Genomic DNA, 27127 nt, shown 5'->3' on the forward strand with positions numbered 1-27127 from the left:
ACTATCGAATCTTCGAACAAAGCGGGATTCTCGCACCACCTTACCAGTTCAGGTGTAACTGCGGGAGAACTATTTTCTATCCATTGTGTTAGTTATTTTAGCGTGTGCTACAGTGACTTTTGAGGCTCAAGTGACAAGTGAATACGTGAAATAATGAATAAGGTAATTTCATTGCTCTCTGAACCCTTCAGTTCACGGAAGTTTCAATAAAAACTAGAAATCAAGAGGCTAGGTAGGCCGACTCCCGCTTTAACAATTTTTCAAACCGTTAAAAAGAAAAGTCGCCAATTCAATAGGAAATTTAACTCTGAATTGTACAACAAGCATGAATGGCTGTGTGGTTGTGACACGAAATATGCCTCTTTTTTTTCCTTGTTCATTATTTGGAGGAGATCTTTCATGGTCTAAACATGGAGTCTGTGACATTCAACACTCCATGACAAAATTAGAAAACACGAGCTTTCTTCAGTCCATGTAAATAACGTTTTGAATATGGCAAGTCTGGGCAATGTAAATATAGCTACCCAATTAGACAGTGGGTACAGAAGGTCTGTGGCATTACACAACCAAAAAGTTACCAATAATAGGTACATATTGAATCTAATTATTAACTGTATTCGTTTCTGTGGTGCGTTGGAACTTGCCCTTAGAGGACATGATGAGACTGAATCATCTTCCAAGCCTGGTGTTTTTCGTTCCTTGATTAATTTTAGTGCAGAATTAGACTCTGTATTTAGAGAAAGCTACAGTTTTCAAAGGAACCTCAATAACCATCCAGAATGAACTTCTCCAGTGCATGCTTCAAGTCTGCCAAGAGGAAAGTAGAAAGGAAATTAAGGGTGCTGAGTTTTTGGCCGTAATAGCTGACGAAAGCAGTGACGTAGCCTGTGTTTTCCAGATGGTTATAGTATATAGGTACATCATTAACGGAAAACCAGTTGAAAGATTTTGGGACTTCATAGCACCAGAAAAGCATGATGCCCAGTCTTCGGCAACGTCCAGCAACGAACAGATAAATAATCATTTGGGGAACTGTCCACATTAGCAAATATCGCAAACATATGTTGGTGCAGCAGTCATGAGTGGTTCGTCACGTGGCGTGCAGGCTCTTGTTAAGGAAAAGTTTCCCAATGCTTCATACATTCATTGTTACGTCCACCAGTTGAATCGCATTATGCTTAAAGTCGCTTCCATTAATAAAAATGTGCGCATATTCTTCACTAAACTTCAGGGACTTTGCAGCTTCTTTTCAGCATCTCCTCAAAGAACAGCAGTTCTCGGCGAAATAGTACAGAAACGACTGCCACGTTCAGTGCCGACTCGTTGGAATTTTCAGTCAAGGAGCGTCAATACATTATCACGTGCATGAATAATATGAGCCAGGGGGAAAAACTGTGTAATGAGAACACGATCCTGCAAACATGTGGCTCAGTAACAATTTTGAAGCATGAAAAGTTCATTTTTTGGCTTTCATTTTTTCATAAAATCATGATCCATGTGGGTATTTTGTATAACCAGCTACAAAAAATGAATATTGACCCAACTTACGCACAAAATCAACTGACAGCTTTTGAGCGTGAAATTGCGATCATTAGGGAAGGAGTGAGTGAAAATTCAACAGGTTTACACGAGTGGGGGAGAGTGGGGCACTCTGAACCACGGGGCACAATGAATCAGGTTGCATAATTTCAGTATAAGGTGGTAAATTATTTTTTCCTCTGTGCATATGTTGTCAGTACTGCTCTACCAACTGCCATTGTTTTCTGCAGGATCTAGTTCCCGCCATTAGTGTTGTACTAGTGATATGTTAGTTTCGCGACAGTCAAGTAATTTTTGGGGACACTGATAGATTGAAATTTGTTCAATCCTTTGTCAGCAAATTTTAGAGAAAGTAAGTAATTGTAACAATATCAATACTGTATTTTAATGATATAGATCTTCAAATATTAACAATGTTCATACTTAACCTCACATGAGCTTTGTTTGAAATATGTACTGTTGGGGCACATTGATCCAAGCTCTCCTGGGGCACAATGAGCCATGGTTCATTGTGCCCCAGGAATCTTTTGATTGTCCAATACAAGCACTCTGAGCCCGCATCTCGTGGTCGTGCGGTAGCGTTCTCGCTTCCCACGCCCGGGTTCCCGGGTTCGATTCCCGGCGGGGTCAGCGATTTTCTCTGCCTCGTGATGGCTGGGTGTTGTGTGCTGTCCTTAGGTTAGTTAGGTTTAAGTAGTTCTAAGTTCTAGGGGACTGATGACCATAGCTGTTAAGTCCCATGGTGCTCAGAACCATTTGAACAAGCACTCTGTACTTTGTTTCCTTAGCATGGGTAAAACATATGTGTATGAATTTAAGGCTTTTAAATCACAGACGTTCAGCAGTCCTGTTTTATATTATCAGGTTTGAAGATGGTTCTTTCATACCATAGGAAGAAGGACAGAGGTAAAACTGACCATTACGTTATGAAAGAAGCTGTACATGATGTTCTTAATGAGGGCCTGGCAGCTCACCAAGCAGCTAAATCTCATCTAATACCTCACCCAACTCTTCATTGATATGTTCAAGACATTAAATTTGGTTCCAGAGATGGATTGACACCAAACTATGATAATCGTAAGGTATTTTCTGTGGAGCAGGAGAAAGAATTAGGTAAAGGATGAAGCTTTTGTTCCAGATAGCAACATGCTTTATGTGCTCCCACGACCTGCTACTGATAGTGTGACAAAGAGACAAAAATCATACATCAAATTTGAAATCAGCTTCAAGTCCACTGATGTTCGGTAATTTCAAAATAAGTAACATGATTGTGTGCCTACAGATTTAATTATATGATTCACACATGGAATATATGTACACATTATGTTTAAAGTATATTTACACTTACTTTGTATGCTAAATAGGTTCTTTCAATGATCCTGTTTAAAGTGGTTCATTGTGCCCCACATGTGGGGCACAATGAACCATTTACCAAATTTTCTACAATGGCCTGCAGCTAAAAAACAATTAATGACAATGCAATCATATAAGGCCATTTGATACTTGAATGATTAAACTGTAACATCTGTAAATCACAACTCTGTAATAAAATTATTGGATGAGTAACATGGAGAAATATTTTTTATGCTTCAATGTGCCCCACTCTCCCCTACCATAAAAGAGGGAGAACTGAAGATGGCGCAGCGATGTGTAATCTACTGCGGGAGGCAAAAGAAGTATGTGATGTCATAAGTTACGAGGCAAAAGAAAGATTCTAGTTCACTGGACACCTAGTTGCAGCCTCTCTCTTTCTACCAGAGTAGTTCGCTACTTACTTTTCCAGATTTCCAGAAACTTCTTTCAGAGCTACTACTGAATGCTACTCTTTTTTGGAAGCAAAGAAACTTCGAACAGAACTCTCTGTTATTTATGGAAGAGAGGAGTTCAAAATCATGTGTGGATCTTTGAGCTTTCTGGATTACATAACAGAAAATAATCTTTGTGATACACTGAGAGAATCTGTGAAGCTCCTGAAAGCGATAATTCCAATTCCAATGACCACATCAGAAGCAGAACGTTGTTTTTCTTCGCTGAAACGCATCAAAACCTTCATGCGGAATACTATGGACCAAGAAAGACTATCGCCGGCCAGAGTGGCCGAGCGGTTCTAGGCGCTTCAGTCTGGAACCGCGTGACCGCTACGGTCGCGGGTTCGGATCCTGCGTCAGGCATGGATGTGTGTGGTGTCCTTATGTTAGTTAGGTTTAAGTAGTTCTAAGTTCTAGGGGACTGATGACCTCAAATGTTAAGTCCCATAGTGTTTAGAGCCATTTGAAAAGAAAGACTACCAGCACTCGCAATGCTCTCTATTGAACGAGACCTCGTTTTAGGAATTCCAGACTTCAATCAAAGAGTGACTGAAAGATTTGCAAATAGGAAGGAAAGAAGAATAGAGTTCCTGTACAAGTGATAACCACCACATCCAAATTCAGAGATAAAATCAAGTGGCGTTAGCATCAGTCCTGCTGAAAAAGGTTAGTAAGGCATGCCTACCACTTTTGAGTACATAGAGGTGCAGTTGATTTTAATTCCTTTTATTCTGCAAAAGTAATACTTTTTTCTGTGTACACCTTTTGGTTTTATTATGAGTAGATGCAGGAGTGACACGAGAGAGCCGTCTGTTTATATCAGACGTTACAAAAACATGAGCAGGGTACTGATTTTCTCTCTTTTGTTGATGTTTTCCTTCGTGAGCAAAGTGCACCACCATCTTCTTTGGTCACGAGCCGCCACTGGTGAGCGTAGAGCAGTTACTCCTCATTGTTGCAACTTGACATGTGTACATTCCAGTCCGCCACAGCTTATGTTGTGTCACTCAGGCTGGCTTTGTCCGTGAAACACGTTTTCGAACATGTATCGTCAGCGTCGTCTTTCTGATGAAGAAGCGATAGATCTCTTAGAGAATTCCTAAGTTGAATCGGAAATTGACTTCACTGATGAAGATGATGATTATGTACCTGACACAAATGAAGATGAATACATTGTGAAAGATAGGCAATTAGTGCAAGAGGGTTCAGATGCTGATATACGTCAATCATCACCACTTTCAGCACAGCTGGTACAGTTGGAAGAGTCTACAAAGATGATTGCAAGGGATGGAACCGTGTGGGAAAGTGGAAATTATTCATCTTCTGGAAGGTGGTCAGCTGTGAGTGTTTTGAAGGAGAGAGGAGGTCCCACTGCTTATGCTTACCAATGAGTCGACAGCTGTGTCATCAGTGCTTTCCGTCTTATTTTTGATGAAGCAGTGTTATGTCTCACGAAGAAATACACAGAACCAAATGCTCAAAAAGTACTAGAAAACAATGACCAGACTGTGTCACTTGAGGAACTGGAGAGACTGATAGCCATCATGTATGTTCAGGATGTACTGTGTGCAAAAGGTATGTCTGTGGATGATCTCTGGTCGCACTCTTGGGGGCCTGCTTTTATCAACGACATTGTGCCACAGGGCAGATTTCAGGAGCTTTTCAGATTTCTCCATTTTGATGATCAACCCAAGCTGAATGCCTGGCAGCAGATAAATTTGCTCTTGTATTTGAAATTGGGGAAAGTTAACTGAAAACAGTATTTGCACTTACCACCATGGAGAAAATATAACTATTGATAAGCAACTGTTACCAAGGAAAGCAAGATGCAGGCTTACTCAATTCATGTCCAACAAACCTGACAAATATGGTCTCTGTTGATAATATTTGTTCAGAACAAAGGTTAAGTACAAATCATGGTACAACTACACACATCCATCTTTTTACAGTGAGTGAGACAGCATGCAAAGAACAAAATGGTTGTGTTATAAAGATATATCACTCTTCATTGGATTCCATATATCAATATAAATGTACGAACATTCCAACACACCTCCTTACATTTGTACCATAATCAAATTACATTTAACATGACTCGAAATTTTACAAACTTATGCTTGCTCAGAGATTTGGTAAAAATGTCTGCTACATTGCTTTCTGAATCTACTTTACAAATTTCTATGATCCCATTTTTAAAACATTCATTCACAAAATGGTAATGCACTTCAATATACTTTAAATTTTTAGTAAGACTACCATATCTAGCAATATTGACTGCCCCTGAGTTGCCTACATAAACTTTAATGGGCTTGTCAGACTTTACATGAAAAATATTCAAAATATCTAGAAATAACTTAGTCTCCGTGACAGGTTTTGACAATGCTACATACTCAGAGAATGTAGAGGATGTTGTAACACTTCTTTGTTTCCTGGATTTCCAAAATATTACATTTCCAAATAATCTAATTACATAGCCTGATGTGGACTTACGATCCACAGAATCACCTTCCCAATCTGCATCTACAAAACAATCTAACAAATCCATATCTTCAGTCTTTCTTTATGTTAGCTTCAAATCTTTTGTTTGATACAAATATTTCAGTACTCTCACAGCATACTTAAAGTGAGTATCATAGTAACAGCTCTGAAATCTACTCAAATAATTCACACTGTAACTTATATCTGGCCGTGTTCCAGAACTAATGTACAGGATAGAACCTATAAAGTTCCTGTACTTGCTATCAAGACTTCCATCATGTGCTACATCTAGTTTCAAATTTTCTTCCATTGGTGTACTGTACAATTTTGCGTGTTAAATCTGATATTTCTTAGCTAGAGATTCAATATAGCTACCCTGACTCAGAGTCATTACATTTTCTGCATAATTATAATTAATATCTATCCCAAGATTCTTTACTTCTCCTAATTCTTTCATCTCAAATTGCTTGGATTGATTTCTTGTATTTTCTCTTTACTTTTACAAAAAATTAGCAGATCATCAACAAACACAATTATATAGACAATACAAATTGTAGTCCTCAGTACATACAGACAATAGACATAGTTACTTCTCTGAAACCCTTGACCTTTTAAAAACTCATCCAGACAATCATACCATGCTCTAGGGCTTTCCCTGAAGCCATAAAGTGCCTTAAATAACTTAGGAACCCTATCTGTTCCATCCATGTATCCAGGGGGTTGCTTAACATAAAATTCTGAGAAAATTTTTCCATTAAGGAATGCAGTTTGTACATCCATTTGTTCTACAATTAAGCCCTTTTGACAACAGAATGACAACAACATTTTCAATGTTAGCATCATAGCAACCGGTGAATAAATATCATCCACAGATCCATTTTGTTGGAAGTCCCTTACACCTAATCTTGCTTTACAAGTGTTATCTGATTTCCTTGTAAAAACCCACTTTACATCAAGAACATTTACATTTATTGATTTAGTTACTAGTTTCCAAGTTTTATTTTTATTTAAACTTTCAATTTCTTTATCCATTGCTTCCTTCCACATTTTTGACTCATTACTATTCATTGCCACCTCAAAATTTTCTGTACTATCAGCACAACAAAAGTTTACATAAATGAAGTTACTCAAGACGTAATCATTTAATCTATCAGGCATTCTACGGTCCCTAGTTGACCTTCTCAACTCTTGTTCCTGGTTTTATTTTTGCTTACTTGGGCAATGCTCGACACCTCTTCTTTCCAAATGCTCATTTACTGATTCATTGTTTATGCTCTTGCACTCAGAAGCACTAAAATGCTCATTCCTTGAATTGGATGCATTCATATAAATACACCTGACATCCTCTTCCACAATATCAACATGTCTGGCAATGATAACTTTGTTATTAATCAATAATCTGTACCCAACTTCACTGTACCCTATTAAAATTCCCAAGTCTACTTTACAGTCCCACATTGACTTCCTCAACTGTTCTGGTACACGTACATAAACCCGACTTCCATATAACTTTAAATGTTTAACATCAGGTTTCTTCTCACATAATATCTCATAAGGAGTTTTCTTTTCAATAGCAATAGCGAAAGTTCTGTTCCTAAGGTATGCAGCTGCACATACCACTTCTGGCCAAAATCGCCTACCTACTCTCGCTTCAGATATCAGACATTGTGACATATCCATAATTGACCTGTTATATCTTTCAGCTGTTCCATTTAATTCATGTACATAGGGAGGGCATGCATTTAATATGATTCCTTTCTGTCTTATAAACTGATACACATCTGAATTTAAATATTCTTTCCCATTGTCATACTTCAATTTCTTAATAGTTTTACCAGTTAAATTTTCAATTTCATTTACATACTCCACAAAAAAAATCATAAACCTGACTTTTAGATTTAATAGTATAGACTCTAGCTGCTTTACTATAATCATCAATGAAAGTGAGAAAATATCCTTCCCCATGCAAACCATAAGTTGAGCGAGGCCCATTTAAATCAGTATGAATAATCTCCAATGTTTCTTTTGCTTTGCTTCTTTTGTTTTCGAAAGTTAATTGTGCATTTTACTTTCAATACAGACTTTACACTTCATAAATTCTGATTCTAAATTTGTTGGCAATCCATAAGCTAAGTGCTGGTTTCACAATGTATTCAAATCGTTAAAATTTACATGTCCAAGTATGCGATGCCATTTCTCCTTAACTGACATACTATCCCCACTACTGACAGTGTTTACATTTATCTCCTCCTTGTAGATTTTACTTGTCACTTTATAGAGCCTATCTTCTTTGAAGCAATCACAAGTAAGTTATTGTATTTATCGAAAATCTTTTAAGTATTGACCACAGATACAACTTCATGTTTTTCTGTTCCTTTAGCATAGCTAATCAAATTTCTGTCCATGCCTCTGACATAAAACAAATTTTTCATTTCGACTGCAACCATACCATCATAAACTGGAAAATAACTAATTATGTTTCCTATTTTTGTAGCCTGCAAGACTTTTCCATCCGCAATTGTAACATTTACAGGCTCTCTCAAGGTTACATACTCAGAAAAATAACTCTGATTATTGACAACATGATCTGAACAACCGCTATCCAATAACCAATCAATCTGTACATTGTTACCTGTCTCAATGTTGTTACACATCACTGTAGGTTGTACCTCTGTTACAAAGCTGCTCATGTTGACTCCATTCTGTTGACATCCTTGGCGTCCAGGATGACGACTTCCTCTTGTAACATGATGTTTACTCTGATCAAATCACCAGTTGTTCCCGCTGGAGTGATCACTCTGCCCATGTTGCCAACTGCTGCGACCGCCTCCTCGGTGATGTCCTTGAATCTCTGCTTGTTCCTGAATGGCGACAGTCCCTCCTTATATGAACTGGTTTGCCACATCCGTAATACAATTGCTCTTGGTAGCTCATACTAGTTTTCTTTTCAGCATGAAATGCTTTGGATTTTACACATTCACTTCCATCCTTTTCTTTTAGATCACTCAACTGAAGTTTACTTTCAACATATTCCACTGTCTGATCTTCTTCTTTCAAAACATCGATCAAGTCCCCAATATAGCTCAAGGTTTCCGGCAATGTTCTCAACATATAATTTAGCGTCTCCTTTTCTGTCACTTTTGCACTGGCTAATCTTAATTCATTCACTGTTTTTTCAAAGACACTAAAGAATGTTGCCATATCACTATAGTCTTTTAACCTTAGTTTGTCGAACTTGTTTCTGCACACACGCTGCAGTGCTGTTGATTCTTTGCAGTATAAATCATCAAACTTTTTCATTATTTCAAATGCAGTTTCCTTAGCACTCACGAATTCTAGTTGCTTGTTCGAAATTGCTCCGTATATGTAGTTCATTGCAATCAGATTTCCTTCTTCCCACGTATCCACTTTGTTCGCGTTTGTTTTCGCACTTGAAGCCACTGTATAGCATTTCTTCATTTTCAGGTACATTTCCATTCTTCTTTTCCAGTTCCAGTAGTCTTCTCCATCATATACCGGTATCTTAATATCAGCCATGTTCAGTTTCACAAATCACACTTTTTCGAATAACAGTCTTCCATTTAACTTACAACCGATCACTATTATTTTGAGGGACACATTTCATTTGTGGTTTACAACCGCGAACTGCTACCAAGTTGATAGTAGTTATTCAGAACAAAGGTTAAGTACAAATCATGGTGCAATGTAGCAGACATTTTTACCAAATCTTTGAGAAAGCATAAGATTGTAAAATTTCGAGACATGGTAAATATAATCTGATTATGGTATAAGTGTAAGGAGGCACGTTGGAATTTTCGTACATTTATATCGATATATGGAATCTAATGAAGAGTGATATATCTTTATAGCACAACCGTTTTGTTCTTTGCGTGTTTCCTCACTCACTGTAAAAAGATGGATGTGTGTAGTTGTACCATGATCTGTAGTTAACCTTTATTCTGAATAAATATCATCAACAGTCTCAAATTCTGGTAGGCTGTTGATGTAACAACAAAGTATATATGTAATTCTTTCCCATACCTCAGCAAAGAGGACACGCATAGAGAGAAACAATTACTTGGAGGGTATATCATTCTGCATCTCATGGAGCCATTTGTAAATCACGCAAGAAATGTGACCACAAACAACTTCTTTAGTCTCTTCAACTAGCTAAAAAACTTAGAGAAAAGAAAACTTCATTAGTTGGTGCAATGGGCAAGATCCGCCATGAAATCCTAGAAGAAGTAAGGAAGCAGAATGCTGATATACTCTCCACCACAATACTGCACAATAGTGGCAACATAGACTGCACCTTGACTGTATACTAAGGAAAGAAGAACAAAAATGTCATTCTTCTGAGTATGCTGCATGCTGAAGTAGCAATAAGCAAGGAAGGAAAGAGAAAACCTGAAACTGTAACGTTCTACAATGCAACAAAGTATGGGGTGGATGTGGTTGATCAAATAACCTGTAAATATACTACGAAGGTTGCGTGTAGGAGATGGCCAATGCATGTCTTCTACAACATACTGGACATGGGGGCAATAAATGCATGGGTCATCTATAACATAGTAATCAACAAGAAAATGGAAAGGAAGAAGTTCATATTTCAACTGGCAAATGAACTCAAAGGAACGAAAGAGCAAGAACATCAGGCAAATGAAAATGATATGGTACTGAAATCACCTAGAAAGCGGAGGAAGTGCCAAATCAGCCTCTGCAAAAGCAACAAGACCAGTGTAAAATGTGTAAAGTGTCACAAAGCGGTGTGCATAAAATGTGTGAGTAAAACAGAAATCACCTGTGCTAAGTGCGTCTAGCACCTTCAAACGACTAGAGTGAAAAGTGATAAAGAGCTGTTTGTAAAACACATGTGAGGGTAAAATTGACTAAATATACTAAATGTGTCTAGAAGGTTGTATGAACAGTTAACAAATTATAATCTATAGTTAAGGAACTTGTTAGCAGTAGCAACAATAAACTTGTATGACACATTGTTGTTCAAATAAATTAGTAATTATTATATATAATTGTAAATAACTGTTGTGATTACTATAAATAAGGTATGGATTAAAAAACAGTAAACAAGTATTTGTTTAAGTCAAATATAAAAATATTATATGTGGGGTCAAAATGACCACTTTCTGCCATTTTAGCAATGTCAGAAACTCTGCTGTTTTAATGTTAAAATACAATATGACAAACCTAACACAGTGATACAATAAAGATAATGCATCATTAATTTTCTTTCACTATGCTAAGCCACTCCACAGCGTACAAAATCTCCTTCAGAAAAATTGCATGACAACCGTATCTTACACTACTGTCAATAGCAAAGCTGCTCATGCATCCACAGACCGAGCAGACAACAGAGCCGAAAAGAATGTTTCTTCATTAAAGCTTTGGCGTGCAGGCACATAAATACTCCTGATATTTCGGCTGTGTATCATTCACCGTTATTCAGAGTGAGCCGAATGACTGACGCACCAGCACTTGCGCTGTTCCTTTTAAACCCATGGACCATGCCACTGCACATGCGGTCACAGATAAACAAGGCTCCAGAGTGGTTGATTGGTGGCAAACAGGTACAGCACATTCATGAATTAGAACTGTGGCTGTGCGGTCTATCCATGTTGGAATCTTGGATGCATCACTATGAGCTGTACTGTGGCGACGTCTTTGTACGTTAATAATAGAAAGTGTCGAACTCCATGATTTATCCAAGCTGAAGCCGCTATCTGTAATTATCAAATTCATCGCCAACCAAATTTCAATGGCATCTTTCACTTCTGAGTCCCTGAAAGATGAAGTCGGGCTAAAATTTAGATGTTTGCGTTCACCATAGTGTGTCCAGTGTCAACACGGTTCTCTGCCACCGCCAATTTATTAGGATGTAAGAGACACATGTAACTGAGGAGTTCTGTGCGTCTTTCATGGACTGCATGTGTCGTCTGTCCAATGTATGAAAGGCCAAACCCACAGGGGATTTCGTAGACGCGAGGCTTCTGAAGCACCAAATAGTCTTTAATGGTACCCAGGAGTGCTGCTGTCTTTTTTGGAGGGTGAAAGTTTACTTTTACTTTGTGATTTCTCAGGACTCGTCCTGTTTTTGAGGATAGGCTTCCCACATATGACAGAAAAGCCATGAATTAAAAACTTTCAGTGTGTTCCTCTGCATTCCTTATGCCCACCATTGACTTCATTGGTAGTGCCTTACGTATCTGCGGTGGAGAATACCTGTTGGATTCAAAAACTCTCTTCAAGGGTAGAAGCTCGTCCTTCAGACTGCTGTCATCAGCAATGATGTGTGCTCTGTGTACCACAGTTCTGAGAACACACAGAGTCTGGGAAGGATGGTGGTAGCAATTCGTGTGTAAATATAAAGCCGTACGCCTTTGCTTCCGATATACTACATATCCCAAAGTGTCATCATATTTGTGTCATACCAAAACATCCAGAAATGGAAAGCATCGTCCTTTTCAATTTCCATTGTAAACTCGGGTTGTCTATGGGGGAATTCAGATGGTTTAAATTTCTTGTAATTTATCTTTACCCTGGGGGCCATACTAGAAATGTATCATCAATATACCTCCAAAATACTGTGAGCTTCATTCTAAAAGATTCCAGCGCCTTTTGTCTTAAGTCCTCCATAAACAAAGTGGCCACCAAGGGTGACACCGTCGGTATGTTCAAAACATTAGTTGTTAAATAAAAATATGTCAAGGTCATGTCATGTTTAAACAAAGTTGAAATCTCTTTATCGAAGGTTTTGCCAATAAGAGGTAATGATTCTGAAAGGGGAATTTTTGTGAATAACTACACTATATCAAAACTAACTAAAATATCAGAACTGTTCACTTTAAGTGATTTTAGTTTGCCTATGAAATCTGTGGAGTTACGTATGTGACGAGCACATTTTCCCATTAACAGTCCTTAATAACGACGCTACGTGTTTGGCACAGTTAGAGGTTGGAGGGCCAATGTTACTCACCATCAGACACATAGGAAGATGTTTTTTATGGATCTTTAGAAGTCCATAATGCCTCACAGGAACCCTATCACTTGGTTTCTATCTTCGCACAGCTTCTGGTGGAAAGGGGGACGCCTTCAGAAGTGAAGCAGTCTTCCTTAGCATTTGGTTGGTGGGGTCTTTTTGGTCTTCCACTATGTGCTATCACTTAGTAAACTGTAGATTTTATCATGGTAGACGTCATGATACATTAAAATAGTGACATTACTTTTATCAAATGGTTCAAATGGCCCTGAGCACTAAGGCACTTAACATCTCAGGTCATCAGTCCCCTAGAACTTAGAACTACTTACACCTAACTAACCTGAGGACATCACACACATCCACACAAGAGGCAGGATTCGAACCTGTGACCGTAGCGATCGCGCAGTTCGGTACTGAAGCGCCTAGAACCGCTCGGCCACCAGCGGCTGGCTACTTTTATCAACTGGAAGGATCACCACCTTGCTATCCTTGCGATGCTAACATAATATAGCTCACTCTGCCTCAGATATATTACTGCTCAACAAGTTTCACGTCTTATTCCTTCTGCTGAATCCACGGAGAATGCTCAAACAGCTTCTTCAGCGGCACTGATGAACGCGGGTATTGGTAAAACTGAAGTGGGAAATTGGTGGTTTTTACCGTTTTCAAGTCTATCGTGCAGTGTGACAGCTTTTACTTCCAAAACTACAAACCAAGTTCAGGGTGTAGGCTCAGGTGACGATTAAACATCTGATTACATAATAATACATTTATTGACAACAGTTGGTACATTAATAAACTTGCAGAGCTACTTGCTGAAATGTTCACATGCCATGGTCAAGTGAGTGCAGCAAATAACTTGACCACTGTTCGTGCACACTCCTGTGTGATTAAGCATTTAATATTTTCTCGCAGCTGTGGAGAGACACAGGACGCATGTCGAGCAGAACATGCAAAGTGCCTCTCCTCTCATGGGGTGCCATTTAATTCGTGGAAACGGCGGGACAGAGCAAACGATTAAGCTTTTCAAATTCGCAAATGCGTCGGTGGGGAGCACACATTGTACTTGTCCCACGTAATCCACAGTAGACAGAATCTGTCATAAACGTCCACAAGGGACAGAGGTCTAGCTCACAATGGTTTTTGCTTGTGACTCTTCCGAACCAATGGGTACTGCATTATTGCCAAAGGATGGCCTAACAGTATAATCTACACTTGCAGGTAAATACTGGCTCGCTGCTGTCCACACTATTCTGTGGTATGGCAGTCACACAATCCCCCTTGAACAGTGGAGCTCTGTAGCCTTGAGAAGTGAAAGTGATCTGTTTGCAGCCAGCATTTGTTTGGGCTTCATGAGCTTCATGCTGATGTGAGGGCAAGCACAATGGCTGTGGGGTCAGTTACTGGTGATTGAGCAGCAGTGTATGACATCACGCATGACTGGCTTGGTGCAGTGGGTGTGTCCTCACATGGCCCACCAGCAACAGCAGTAACAGGCAGAGCTGTCGAGGAGCTGTTCATGGCAACATGTGGCTAGAAATGTTCACTGCAGAGACGTCACCTCAGACGACACAAGCGCACAAAATCTGGTTAAATGTGAATAAAAGGCATAAAACTAAACATTCACACAGGTGCACTGTTCATAATGCCCTGAGTTCTTGACACACCCAGCACATAAACATGGTGTGGCACTTGATTTGGCCTTGACACATGCGGTAGTGTGGACGTGGAGACTATGGAGAATCTAGGCTTGCATGAATATGGTATCATTTGGACTTAAATGCTGGTCCTCGAAGTGTGACGGACAACCCTGGCAGTGTGGGAGGCGGTTTATGGAGCTTGACGGGAACGTGATGCGGGGAACAGTGCAGGAGTCGATCCAGCCTCAATGCTCAAGGCGTCAGAGGCACGGAGACATGACAGTGGGTCCAGGAGCTGTGATGGACAAACAACCAGTGAGACAGGAGGTGATGTCTGGATCTCGATTGGAGATGAGATCACAGTTAGTGAGGTTGCCCACCAAAAACTTTGTCTCAGCAGCAGAGAGCAGGTGGCATGTATGCTGACTGCATTCTGATGCAGCATGGGCGTTTGAAATGGACACAGCAGCCAGCTCATATGATGTATTCCACTGGCTGATGTGGTTGGGGTGGCAAGTGTGCCTGTGTTGGGTGTGAACTTGCTAGCTACCTGGGTGGGGTGGGAATAGGCCACGCCGCATGAGGCTGTGTGGTGATAGACGGCATCACCCACATGTAACTGGCTGCTATGGGAATGGGCTCTGCCTGATCGGTGGCATTGGGAGCATTGACCATTGTCAGGTCCTCTGTTTGAAGAAGTGAACGATGGCCAGAGTGGTCAAGATGTAAGCCAGCTTACTCTCTCGATTGAGGCTTCAGTCAGTTTGCCATGATCTGCAGAGCCTTCTTATCACGGATGATCACACGGTGCAATAGTGAGTAGGGCAGACTAAGTAGTGACTGTACCACGTCTATGCACAACATAACATGTGTACAGAACTGTAAATCAGCATGAACAAATACTCTGCCAGAACTGTACCATATTAGTGTGTGTAATTGGAAGCCAGCCATGTGACTGTGCAAATGTTCTGCCAGTGGTGGGACTGAGGAGTCATGTGGCAGTGGTATCTCCTCCATGAATTCACCAGCGGTGGCAAATTATTCACTGTAGGTAAGGTCTGCAGGTGAAATGCCAATCTCGTTCTTTGGCGTTACTCGCAGACACAGGAGTACAAACGAAAGTGCTTCCATCCATGCTATGTCATGACATATCAGAGATGCTATCAGCATCTGATTGAGCTGCTCGACCATGCTGTTAGATGCTGGGTGGTAGCTGGCCATTTGAGGTAGCTGAACACCACACCACCTGCGCAAACAGCGCACTATCGACCTAGTGGCCGCAGTCTCTTGTTATGTGACTGGGACAGCTGAAGCATGCCACGCAGGTGTCGCTGAAGGCAGTGATGACAATCTCTGTTGTGATGTCCACTATTGGTGTTGGCTCTGGCTAGTACATGAAATGGTCCACCATTGCCAGTAGATACCACTTGCCTTGGGACAGAGGAAGGTGGCCCACAAAGTGTGTGTGGACATGTGTGAAGTGGTGTGACATGTCAGGGAAGGAGCTGACATGTGCGTAGGTATGTCTCCCAACTTTAGCATGCTGGCATGCAGCGTAGATGCATGCCCATTGTGGCAGTTTTTCCAGAGTCCTAGCCAGATGAAACACACAGTCATGAGTGTCACAGTGGTGTTCACACTGGTGTGTGTTAGCCCATGGATGCAGTCAAATTTTCTGCACCAATATTCCTCTGGGTGAAATGGGTGATGTGCACCTGTTGAAACGTTGCACCAGATTTCGTGGGAGGAATAGGGAATATGTACTAGATTAAATAGTGGGCCAATGGATGTGTCATAGCGAAAGCTGTCCAGCTGTTCATCATTCTCCTGTTCTTGGGCAACGTCCTCAAAGTTCATGGCTGGAAATGTGGCAAATGTCTATGGTGAACTGGGACTCATACTCCAGCTGTTATAGTTGGCGTGGTGAACAGTTGATGCTGCTGCTCCAAAACACGTGAGTTATGAGGTTGTGGTCACTAAAAATAATGAAAGGGAGGGCTTCTACTGACGAACAAGAGTATTTCACTACTTGGTACAGTGCAAGCAACTCATGGTTGTATGCACTCCACGAGCATTACGACACTGATAACGTGCGTGAAAAGAAATCGAGTAGCTGCAAGCTGCCGTCAACACGTTATTGAGTGCTGTGTTCATAGCGGTCTGCCTAGCATCCACAACTGTGGCTAACTCTCCATCATGGCTTGAGTGGGTCAGCAGCGTCACTTTGATGAGGCTCTGTTTGAACTGAGGAAAGCTTTGTTCCATTCCATCTGTCCAGGTAACAAGAGGCCTTCCTTTGGCAGTGGAGCTGTGTAGCACTGCAGTCAGGGGCTCAAGCACCGCAATAGCGTTATACAGATGGAGCCTGTAAAAACTGATCATACCAAGGGATGGGTCTGTGGATGTGGCATGTTCAAGATCGCATGCATCTTGTCTGGTAGAGGTTTGGATGCCCTAGCAATTCGATATCTGTTACACCAAATATGCATTTCAATGGGTCTACAATGCTGCTAGCCTTGCTGAGGCGCCGACAAATGGTCGTTAGGTGGCTGCAGTGGAGCTCAGGTGAGTTTGAGAACACGATGATGTCGTCAGGGTATGCAAAACAGCCTGCCAAGCCTTGCATAACACTGTCCAGAAAGAGCTACCAAGTCTGTGTAGCATTCCAAATGCCAAACATCATATACATGCTGTCGAAGATCCCAAAAAGGGTATCATCGTCGCTTTTTTGTATGTCGTCAGGTGCCATGGGGAACTGTGTGTGCACTTCTGTGCAATCGATCTTGCTGAATATAGTCAAGCACGCCAAGGTGTAGCTAAAATCCAGCAGGTGCAATGGTGGGTATCTGTCTGGCACCGTCCTTGAATTAAGTACACAGTAGTCTCCACATGGGCGCCATGAATTGTCCTTTTGAGGTACTAAGTGCAAGGTAGGTCGCATGATACTTTGTCACAGCATGGCCTGAAATTCAGCCTTTGCTACTATATGCCTATCAGGTGTGAGTGGCATGAGGTGGGAGAGTGAGGCATGGTATTAAAGTGGTGATGCGCCAGGTGTGGTAATAATGTGGTGGATGCATCATATGTTTAACTTCCCTCGGTGCCCCAGATGGACGAGTAAGATCTGGAAATTCCACCAGAATGTGTATGTATAGTCCAGAGCACACCACAGGTTTTATGCTGATGAGCACTGCTTGCTGTCGCTGTACTGCTATCCTCAAATTGTTGTGGCATTTATGATGCCAGCGAGTAGCTTGTAGAGGCTGAGGAAATCTGCAGAAAGGATTGGGTTGTTGACTTTGGCCGCAGTGAACTTCCATGTGAATGTGTAGCGCAGTCCAAGATCCACATCCTGGTAATGAGTACCGTATATTTTTAGGGCAGAATTGTTTGCCACCATGAGACATGGCTTTCCTACTATCTCTTCTCATTGTCCCAGGGAAAATGGATAAATCTAAACCAGTGTCAACCAGGTATCTCATGCCTCCTCCCCCCATTCTGCTATGACCAGACACTTTGATACTACACTGCAACTAGGTGCACCTAGGCCCATTTACTACTGGCATTTGGTTTGAGCATGATGAATGACATTTGGTAGCTTCATTGCCGAAAAGGACATGTTATTGACAGTAACCACTCAGACATGGTTTCGATACCAGAAGGGTAGTGCTAGAATGGTGGCTGCTCTGTTGCCAATTGCACGAACCAGGTCAGCCTCTGGCCATGAGCGTGCCAACCAGTTGACCTGTGTGGTAAGTGGTGCCACCTGAGTGACCAAGTTCTGCACTAGATAGTACGGTTTGGAATCCAAGGTGGTGGTTGTGGGATGTGTGTGCTACTGCAGTTGTGGTACTAGGCATCATTGTCAGCATGTTATGTACCATGGGCCAAGTTTACAATGGGGTCCAACTGCATATTTGTCCTCCTCGCTATTACTGCTTGCATCTGTGTGGGGAAGATGTGCACCCAGATAGTGCGCAACAGCAAGTTGAGAGATCATGTCGGACTGTACATGGCTCCGCAGGTGGCGCAAGAAATGAGAAGGTCTCTGTTAGCTGTGTTCCTCTTGCCCCAGCAAATGGTGCACCCATTGTTCTTCAAATGACGAAATCCATTGGATCAATTCCTCCTTCAGATAGTTATATGAGAACTCCATCACTGGGGCAGTGAGTATGTCCCACATTTCGGCTGTGTAGTTTTTATCGAACTGTCTCATGACGTGTCCACATTTGGCGAGCTTGCAAGCGACATTGTTACTTAGAAAAACTGCCTCCTTTTTGCTAAACCACATGAATGGGTCATGGGTTGAAAAGGTAGGCAGTCTCACTAACATGTGTCCTGTGTTAGTCATCATCCCAGCAATGATAAGGGTGTCTGAGTAACACTGTTTTGCACATGAAAATTGTCACGAGCTGGCTCCAAGTAAGAGGGGTCCATGTGTGTGGGCCTTGTCTGCAGCTCACTTGCCAGGAGCCAATTGCATGCCAACAGCTCTTCTATTGCCTTTTTTTAGAGTTCCTCCATAGTCATCATAATGCAACAACTAAGTCCCCACACTTAGGTGAAAACACACATTAAGGGTAAGGCGCACACACAAAGAATACACTCTCACAAGAATAATAATTGTTCAACGTTCAAACTACATGCATGGGTGGCTATGGGCAAGCACAGAAAAGTTTGTCTGGGAGTCCATTCGTGGTTCTGTGTCACTTCCGCTGATCGAGTCCATCACCACATATTTTGCCTACTGATCACGTTGGGGTCACCAGTAAAGTGGGAAAGGGGTGGTTTTTACCACTTTCAAGTCTGTTGTGCAGAGAGCCATCTTTTACTGTTACAACCATGCATTAAGTTAAGGTGGTGGTAATTGATCAGACAGCTCATTACATAATAATACATATATTGGCAAAGTTTGGTAGACTAAAAAACTTGCAGAGATGTTGGCTGAAATGGTCACACAGCGTGGTCATGTGACTGCAGTAAATAGCTCAAACATTCATCCCAAAGGGTGCACACCCCAGTGATCCAGAACATAGTATGGTCTCACGACTGCAGAGAGACAAAGGATGTGTGTCCAGCTGAACATGCAAATTACTTCTCTTTTCGCTGGGTGCCATTTAATTTGCGGACATGATGGGTCAGAGCGAACAATGGGCACCTGTTCAAATTCGCAAAAGCGTCAGTGAGGAGCACGCATTGCACTCAACTCACGTGGTCCACAGCTGAAATAATCTGTGATTAGCATAAACTTCCACAAGGCTCACTGGTCAAGCTCGCACTGATTTTGCTTTCGTCTCTTCTGCATCCATGGGCACTGCACCATTGCCAGAGGTTAGCCTGAACAGTAAAATCTGCACTCGCAGGCAAATACTGGTATGCCACCATCCACGCAATTCTGTGGTACAGCTGCTACAAAACTTTTGGCATTGGTCAAATCTAAACAAAAAATAAGTGCCAGTATTGTCAAACATATATAAATAAAGATATATACAGGAGTCATCTTGTCAGCAGCACTACTGTTCAAAACGAACTGCTGTACTGTAGCCACAAATATTTGTGTTGCAAGTTCGCCAGATGTCGCTATTGTAGCCGTACATATACTCCTCAATGATGTAAAATAAAGGTCGATACAATCAGTAAAGGCTGTAATGGGATTATAAGGTGTGGTTTTTGTCTTTATTGAACAGTCACCCGGGATGGGCTGGCAGCAGCGTAATACGCCGCTCTGCAGCCTACAGATAAAGAGATAAAGTTAAAAAACATAATGAGGAGACATAACAGTAAAAAGAGGGATGAATCGGTGACTGTTTAAAACTGGTACACGGCAAAAAAGTTGTGAAGAAAACGTAAAAAACAAAGACGTCAGTGATGCTGATTAAAGACACTTAGGAAATAGACAGGCACAATTAGAAAAACACAGCGACAGTCTGGTTGCTGTTCACAGCTCTGTAAAAAGGGGACGCACAACACTGAACACTCACGGAAAACGGTGCACTATAGAGTACAAAGGACCTAGACAGATCAGGGGGAAAAAGTGGTGGAGCTGATGGAGGGAGAGGGCACAGAGAAAGGGGGGAGCAGGGTGGATGCGAGAAAGAAGGGGGGAAGACAGTGGAGGGAAAAGAAAAAGGACTTGGGGGAGAGAATGGAGTCAAGGAGTGGGTAGGTGGAGAAAAAACAGCATGGAAGGGGGGGAGGGGGAAAGGGAGCCTGGGAAAAGGGCAGAGGGAGAGAGGGGGAGGTGAGGATCATAGTTGATAGGAGGGATAAATGGAGGGAGAGAGGGCATCAACCTGGAGGGGGAGTTGATGTAGACCACCTTGGGAAAGGAGATGAAGGGTGTAGAGGTGGAGGGTAGGGGGGACACAATGGTGAAGGCACGGCAGTGGGTGGGGGGTGGAGAGGAGAGGAGAGGAGCAACCAGAGGATGAGGGGGATCAAGTCAGAGGGAGGTGTAGAGGAGGAGGACATGTTCGAGGAAAAGGAGCAGATGGGGGAAAGGAATCAGGTCATAGAGGATTCACGTGGGGTAAGGGAGGCGGATACAGAAGGCAAGGTGGAGTGCATAGCGCTCGAGGATGTGGAGGGACTTATAGAAGTTGTGGGGGGTAGTGGATATGCAGGCGGGACTGGCATAACAGAGGATGAGACGAATTAAGGACTTGTAGGTGTGGAGGTATAAGGTGTAAAGGCATTACAGTAATAAAAAGCAATGAAATAAAACACAATAAAAGTTACACTGTTAAAAACGAAAAAATTAAGAGACAGTAATTGACATATGCTCAAGTGGCGATATTTTAGATAATGATGTAAATAATAAACAGCTTTCCGACTACACAGAATAGTATAAAATTAAAAAAAAATAGCTAAAGAAGCCCAATGAATGAAAACTGACTGCTGCACATAATCAGCGCCCTCTGTTGGCTCTGACGCCAGAATGGGCACGTTGGCAAGAAGTGGCTAGAGGAACTTGACCGCCAGAGGGCTCCTCTTACCCTGTGGCATGCTGTTTCAAGAAATGAATGATAAACCACTTAGTAGTGCATGAACAACAAGATTATCTAGTTAATGAAGCATTCATATAATCAGAGAAGGAGGAAGTAAATACTAGAGTTATGTGCACAACGTAAGGAAATGAAGTAAATACGTAAGGCACCTTATAGTAGCTGAAACTCTCAGCAAGATATACAAAACAAATGCGTTCAGCACTTTAACCCTTATCATCTGCGCCCGTCCTGTCCGCCTCTCCCCCACCCTCACCTACCTTGGACTCACCATTGACGTCACCTCACTTGGATCCCTCATTGCCGCTCTATCCAATCCAAAGCCCACAACCACCTCTGTCTCCTTAAAGTCCTCTCGGGCCGGACAAAGGGGTTGAACCCCTGTGCTATCCTCCACACCTACAAATCCTTGATACGTCCCATCCCCTGTTATGCCAGTCCCACCTGGGTATCCGCCCCCCTCCCCAAATTCTATAAGTCTCACCACATCCTCGAGTGCCGTGCATTTTGCCTCACCTTCTGTATATGCCTCCTGTGCCCCACGTGGATCCTCTGTGACCTAATTCCTTTCTCTCATCTGCTCCTTTCCCTTGAACAAATCCAAGTCCTCTACACCTCCTGCCAACTTGATCCCCCTCATCCCCTGGTTGCTCCTCTCCAAGACCCTCCCGCTGTTGTGCCTTCACTGTTGTGTCCCCACCTACCCTCCACCTCTACACCCTTCATCTCCTTTCCCAAGGTGGCTTCCATCAACTCCCCCTCCTGGATGATGCCCTCTCTCCCTCCATTTATTCCTCCTATAACCTCTGATCCTCACCTCCCTCTCCCTCCCTCTGTCATTCTCCCAGGCTCCCTCTCCACCACTTCCATCCTGGATTTCCCCACCTACCCTCTCTGTCTCCATTCTCTCCCTGAGTCCTTCTGTTTTCCCCTCCACTGCCTTCCCCACTCCTTCTTGCATCTGCCCTGCCCCCCCTCCCCCCCCTTTTCCTATGTCCTCTCCCTCCATCAGCTCCCCCATTTATTCTTTTCCTCTCCTCCCCCACTTTCCCCCCCTCATGGTTCGGGTGCTCCCCCCTGCCCCCCACTCCTGCCGTCATGTCTCCTCTATAGTGCTGTTTTAAGTGAGTGTTCAGTGTCCCATCTTAGTGTTGGGAACAGACACCATACTGTCGCTATTTAATAAAGAAAAAAAAAGCGATTGAACTTGGATCAGTTACCCCTGGCAGACATAAACACTCCCATCACCGCACATGACATCGCACTCATCCTCCACTCCAAAAGTAACACTGCCCCTGGTCATGACAGTGTCACCTACTGCCACCTCAAGGAGTACCTCCCCCCCCCCCCCTCCCCCGTCCTTCATGGCTGACCTTGCTTCATTCTACAATGTCCTCCTCTCCACTGGCTTTTGCTCTGACCTGTGGAAGACTTCCCATGTCTTGCTGTTCCCTAAGCCCAACAAACCTCCCTCTGACACCTCTTCCTATCATCCCATCTGCCTCACCTCCATGTTCAGTAAGGTATTCGATTCCATCCTCTCCCACCATATTCATCGCCACCTTAACCAGCACCACCTCCTTCCCCTTACCCAGTGTGACATCCAGCCCTCCTTCTCAGCCAACGAGCAACCCCTTAACATTACCAATCTTCTTTCCCTCCAAGTTAACTCCCATTGCTCCGTTATCTTTGTTTCCCTCGATTTGCAAAACGCCTATGATCATGTTTGGCATCCCAGGCTCCTCTTCAAACTCCAGACGTATGCTCGTTCTAACAATTTCGTCCATCTCGTTACTTCCTTCCTCTTCCAGCGTCCCTCCTATATCACTATCCACAATTCCAACTCCCATACTTCCTGTCCCACCTCCGGCATGCCCAAAGGCTCCTCCATCCTTTCCCCTTTCCTCTAATTCTTGTATATCGCTGATATGCCCAAACCTCCCCCACCTGTTCATCTCTTCCAATTTGCTGATGACACTTCCTTCCTGGCCCTTTGTCCTACCCTTCAATGGTCCCAACATGCTCTCCATACCCACGTTCACCAGTTCACCACTTGGATTCTTCGCATCAACTCCTCCAAGACCCAGCCAATCATCATAGGCCGCACCGCCCACTCCTTCCGTCTCCATCATTTCTACCTAACCATTTATGGTCGTCCTACCCACCTCGCTCCACCCTAAAATACCTTGGCCTAATCCTTGACCCCCACCTCACCTGTACTCCCCATCTCCTTACAATCCAACATGAAGCCCAACTCCTGAAACTCCTGTCCAGCCGGACATGGGGACTACATCCTTCCACCATCCTTCACACCTACAAATCCTTGATCCGCCCCATCCTTTGTTATGCTAGCATTACTTGGATTTCCGCCCCTCCCAGATTCTATAAATCCCTCCAAATCCTAGAACACCATGCGCTTTGCTTTGCCTTCCATATCTGCCTTCTGTCCCCCATACGCATCCTCTACGACCTCATCCCCTTCCCCTACCTTCTTCTTTTCCTCGAACACATCCGCACCCTGCACATCATCTGCTGACTCGATCCCCCCACCCCCTGGTGTGCCCCTTCCTCTCCACCCCCAGCCTATTACTGCGTCTTTACCATTGTGTCCTGCCCTCTCTCCATCTCCACACCGTCCACCTCCTTTCCCAACACAACTTCCAGCACCTACCCCTCCTGAATGATGAGCTTTGCCCTGACATCTGCCCCTCTTATCAACTCTAACCCTACCTTTCCTCCTCCCACACCTCAGGGCTCCCTCTCCCCTCCTCTTCCCTTCATTTCCAGTGCACTCCTGCTGTATCTCTGCACTCCCTCCTGCCTTGCTTTCCCTCTCCATCTTCCACCCCACTCATCTCCTGCCCCTGCCCACTACCCCCTTTTTCTTTTCATCCTGCCCCCTCCCCGGCTGCACCTTGCTCTCCCCTCGTTTTCCCTCCTCTCAGGCCTCTCCTCGGTAGGTTCCTCCTATCAGTTTTTATTCTTCATCGTGTGTGCTTCATCTCTTACAGTGGTTTTAAAGTGTCTTTGTTCTGGAGTGTTTTAATACTGTGGCCAACTTTTAAACTGTGTGTGTGACTTCAGCGTATTTTATGTGCTCCACAAATTGCCAACTGTGTCTTTTAACTATATGTTGACTTTTTTAACTGTCCCACAATTAACATCTCCGTGTCAGTGCATATTTTAACCTCCATTACCTCCACTTATTCTGTTTTTTATGTCCCCCTTTTTATCGCCTTTATATCTATAGTTTTCCCCTTTTATTAATTGTCATGTCACTTGGCTGAAGAGCAGCGGATTGTGCCACTGCCAGCCCTCCCCTGCCCATATGGGGCAGGGGAATAAAATCACAATAAAGAAAAAAAAAAAAAAAAACAATTTAAGTTGAGGGCCTATAATTATGTATGGAAGAGACAACTATGTTGGAAACTGGATGAATTGACATCGATATCCCATTATTGTGTGAAACTTGTAGCTAGGTTTTAGACTGACAGACAGAAAGCCTATTGTTATAGAGTGAAGGACCAATTGTGTGATACCCAGCTGGCGCAGGCGGGGCTGCCTCAAGGATCCGTTTTATCCCTACCACTATTTAATCTCTATGTCAATGATATGTCAACTGTCACACGGGTACAAATTGTGGAATTTCCCGAAGATATGGCTTTTCTCACCAGCGGCAGACACATTCACACCAACATTCGATGCCTTTAATGTCAACTAAAGAGTAACTACATACCACCAAGACGACAGCCATCTATTTCAGCAAGAACTGCCCCTCAATGCCTACCAACTTGAGATTGCATGGGTGGGATATCCCCTTGGGGGCGACAGTGACTTACCTGGACAAACATTTCTATCTCCATAAACATGGTGTCCTTGTCAGAAACAAAGCTTTTGATATGGCCAAGAAACTCCTCCCTTTCTTCAATAGTGCTGACCTCAGCACCACAGCAAAGCTTCGATTATATAAGGCGTCAGTGGTCTCTAAGATATTGTATGGCAGCTCGGTCAGGGTCTTGCCAGTCCAACACAAACTGGCTGTCTACAAGTTTTACAAAATATGGTACTCAGTTGGATACTTTGTGCCAGCCACTACACTCGCATCGTTGACTTGCATGCTGTCCTCCATATGCATAAAGTACTAGAAGTAGTTCGCAAATGGACAATGACCCTGCACACCAAAGTAGACACTTTGTGTTACTCGGTGTACCACATAAGAACTTTGGGCAGGACAATACCCCTCTTATCGCATTGGTATAAGGTACCACTTTCTTGGTACTGTAACATCCTGACCCATTCTACCAACTTGCAGTGTCTTACGGGCTGATATACAGGCCCTAAGAAGTTGAGTAGGAGGAGGAGGAGGAGATTAGTGTCTTAACGTCCCGTCGACAACGAGGTCATTAGAGACGGAGCGCAAGCTCGGGTGAGGGAAGGATGGGGAAGGAAATCGGCCGTGCCCTTTCAAAGGAACCATCCCCGCATTTGCCTGAAGCGATTTAGGGAAATCACGGAAAACCTAAATCAGGATGGCCGGAGACGGGATTGAACCGTCGTCCTCCCGAATGCGAGTAAGAAGTTGACCCCAAACGTTTATTCATAATAAAGTGAACCCAAGCACCTAATTACCTTCCCCCATGAAGTCTGGATCATCGTCGACAATGGCAATTTGATTTACGGCGCGTCCAAAAAACAAAAAAGTGATTGAAGTTGAACATTGTCAAACAAAGCATTGGGCAAAAAATCGCTCTGCCAGTTCAGCACTTCTACTGGCTCTTGTTTTTTTGCTTTATAAATATCAAGCTCTTCTAACAAATTAAGAGCATGGCCCTGTGGAGAATACGCATACAATTTTCAGTAAATCCTGTCCGAAAGCAATTTTGATTCGTGGCCGTGAATGTTCTGTAAGACCGTTTTATATAGCTATCACTCAAAAATTTCTTCTACATAGTATTCACTTTTCAAATATTTTTCTGGGTCTCCTTCAATATCTTTTAGATTTGTATCATGCTCCCCCTTCCAGATTTTATTTATAAATTTCAGCCCATGTAATTTGGAGTATTTTCATGTAGTTTTAGTCTGTGGATAGGTAATGTGTAATTTACTCTATGTGTAGTCTCATGCAGATGCAAGAAGCAGTTGCAGTCAAATGTTTGTGGGTATCTCATTGTGAAAATGAGAATTTCATAAGCATGTGTCTCTTCAATGGGTCATCAGGTGCATTTTCTCTGGTGTTTTTAGCAGATATATGCAATTTCATTCGTGAATTGAGTAGCTGGAGTTAGCTCAAATGAATGCTCCTCATCACATCTCACATATGATGCTCAGCATCGACGGAAATCATCGATTTATTTCCCATTAGAAACGAACTGATTTCTAGATAATTATTTTGCATTTTCATTCATAGAGTACTCCACAATTATTCTAGTGAATTATTTGTATTATTGATATGAATTATCAGGAACATAAAGCACAAAGAATAATCAAACTGGATACATAAAAATCTAATCACTAAGCGGCGGCAGGAAAATACACATACAAAAGACAGGATTTACTTACGCTACAGGGTCTTGCATGAGTCCCATATCAGAGGAAGGCAGCAGGCATGCAAACTACCCACTACCAGCATGGGGAAGTAGTGACGAGAAATAACAATACAGGACT

This window comes from Schistocerca americana, chromosome X, assembly GCF_021461395.2.
Source record: "Schistocerca americana isolate TAMUIC-IGC-003095 chromosome X, iqSchAmer2.1, whole genome shotgun sequence".
Classification (NCBI taxonomy): Eukaryota; Metazoa; Arthropoda; class Insecta; order Orthoptera; family Acrididae; genus Schistocerca; species Schistocerca americana.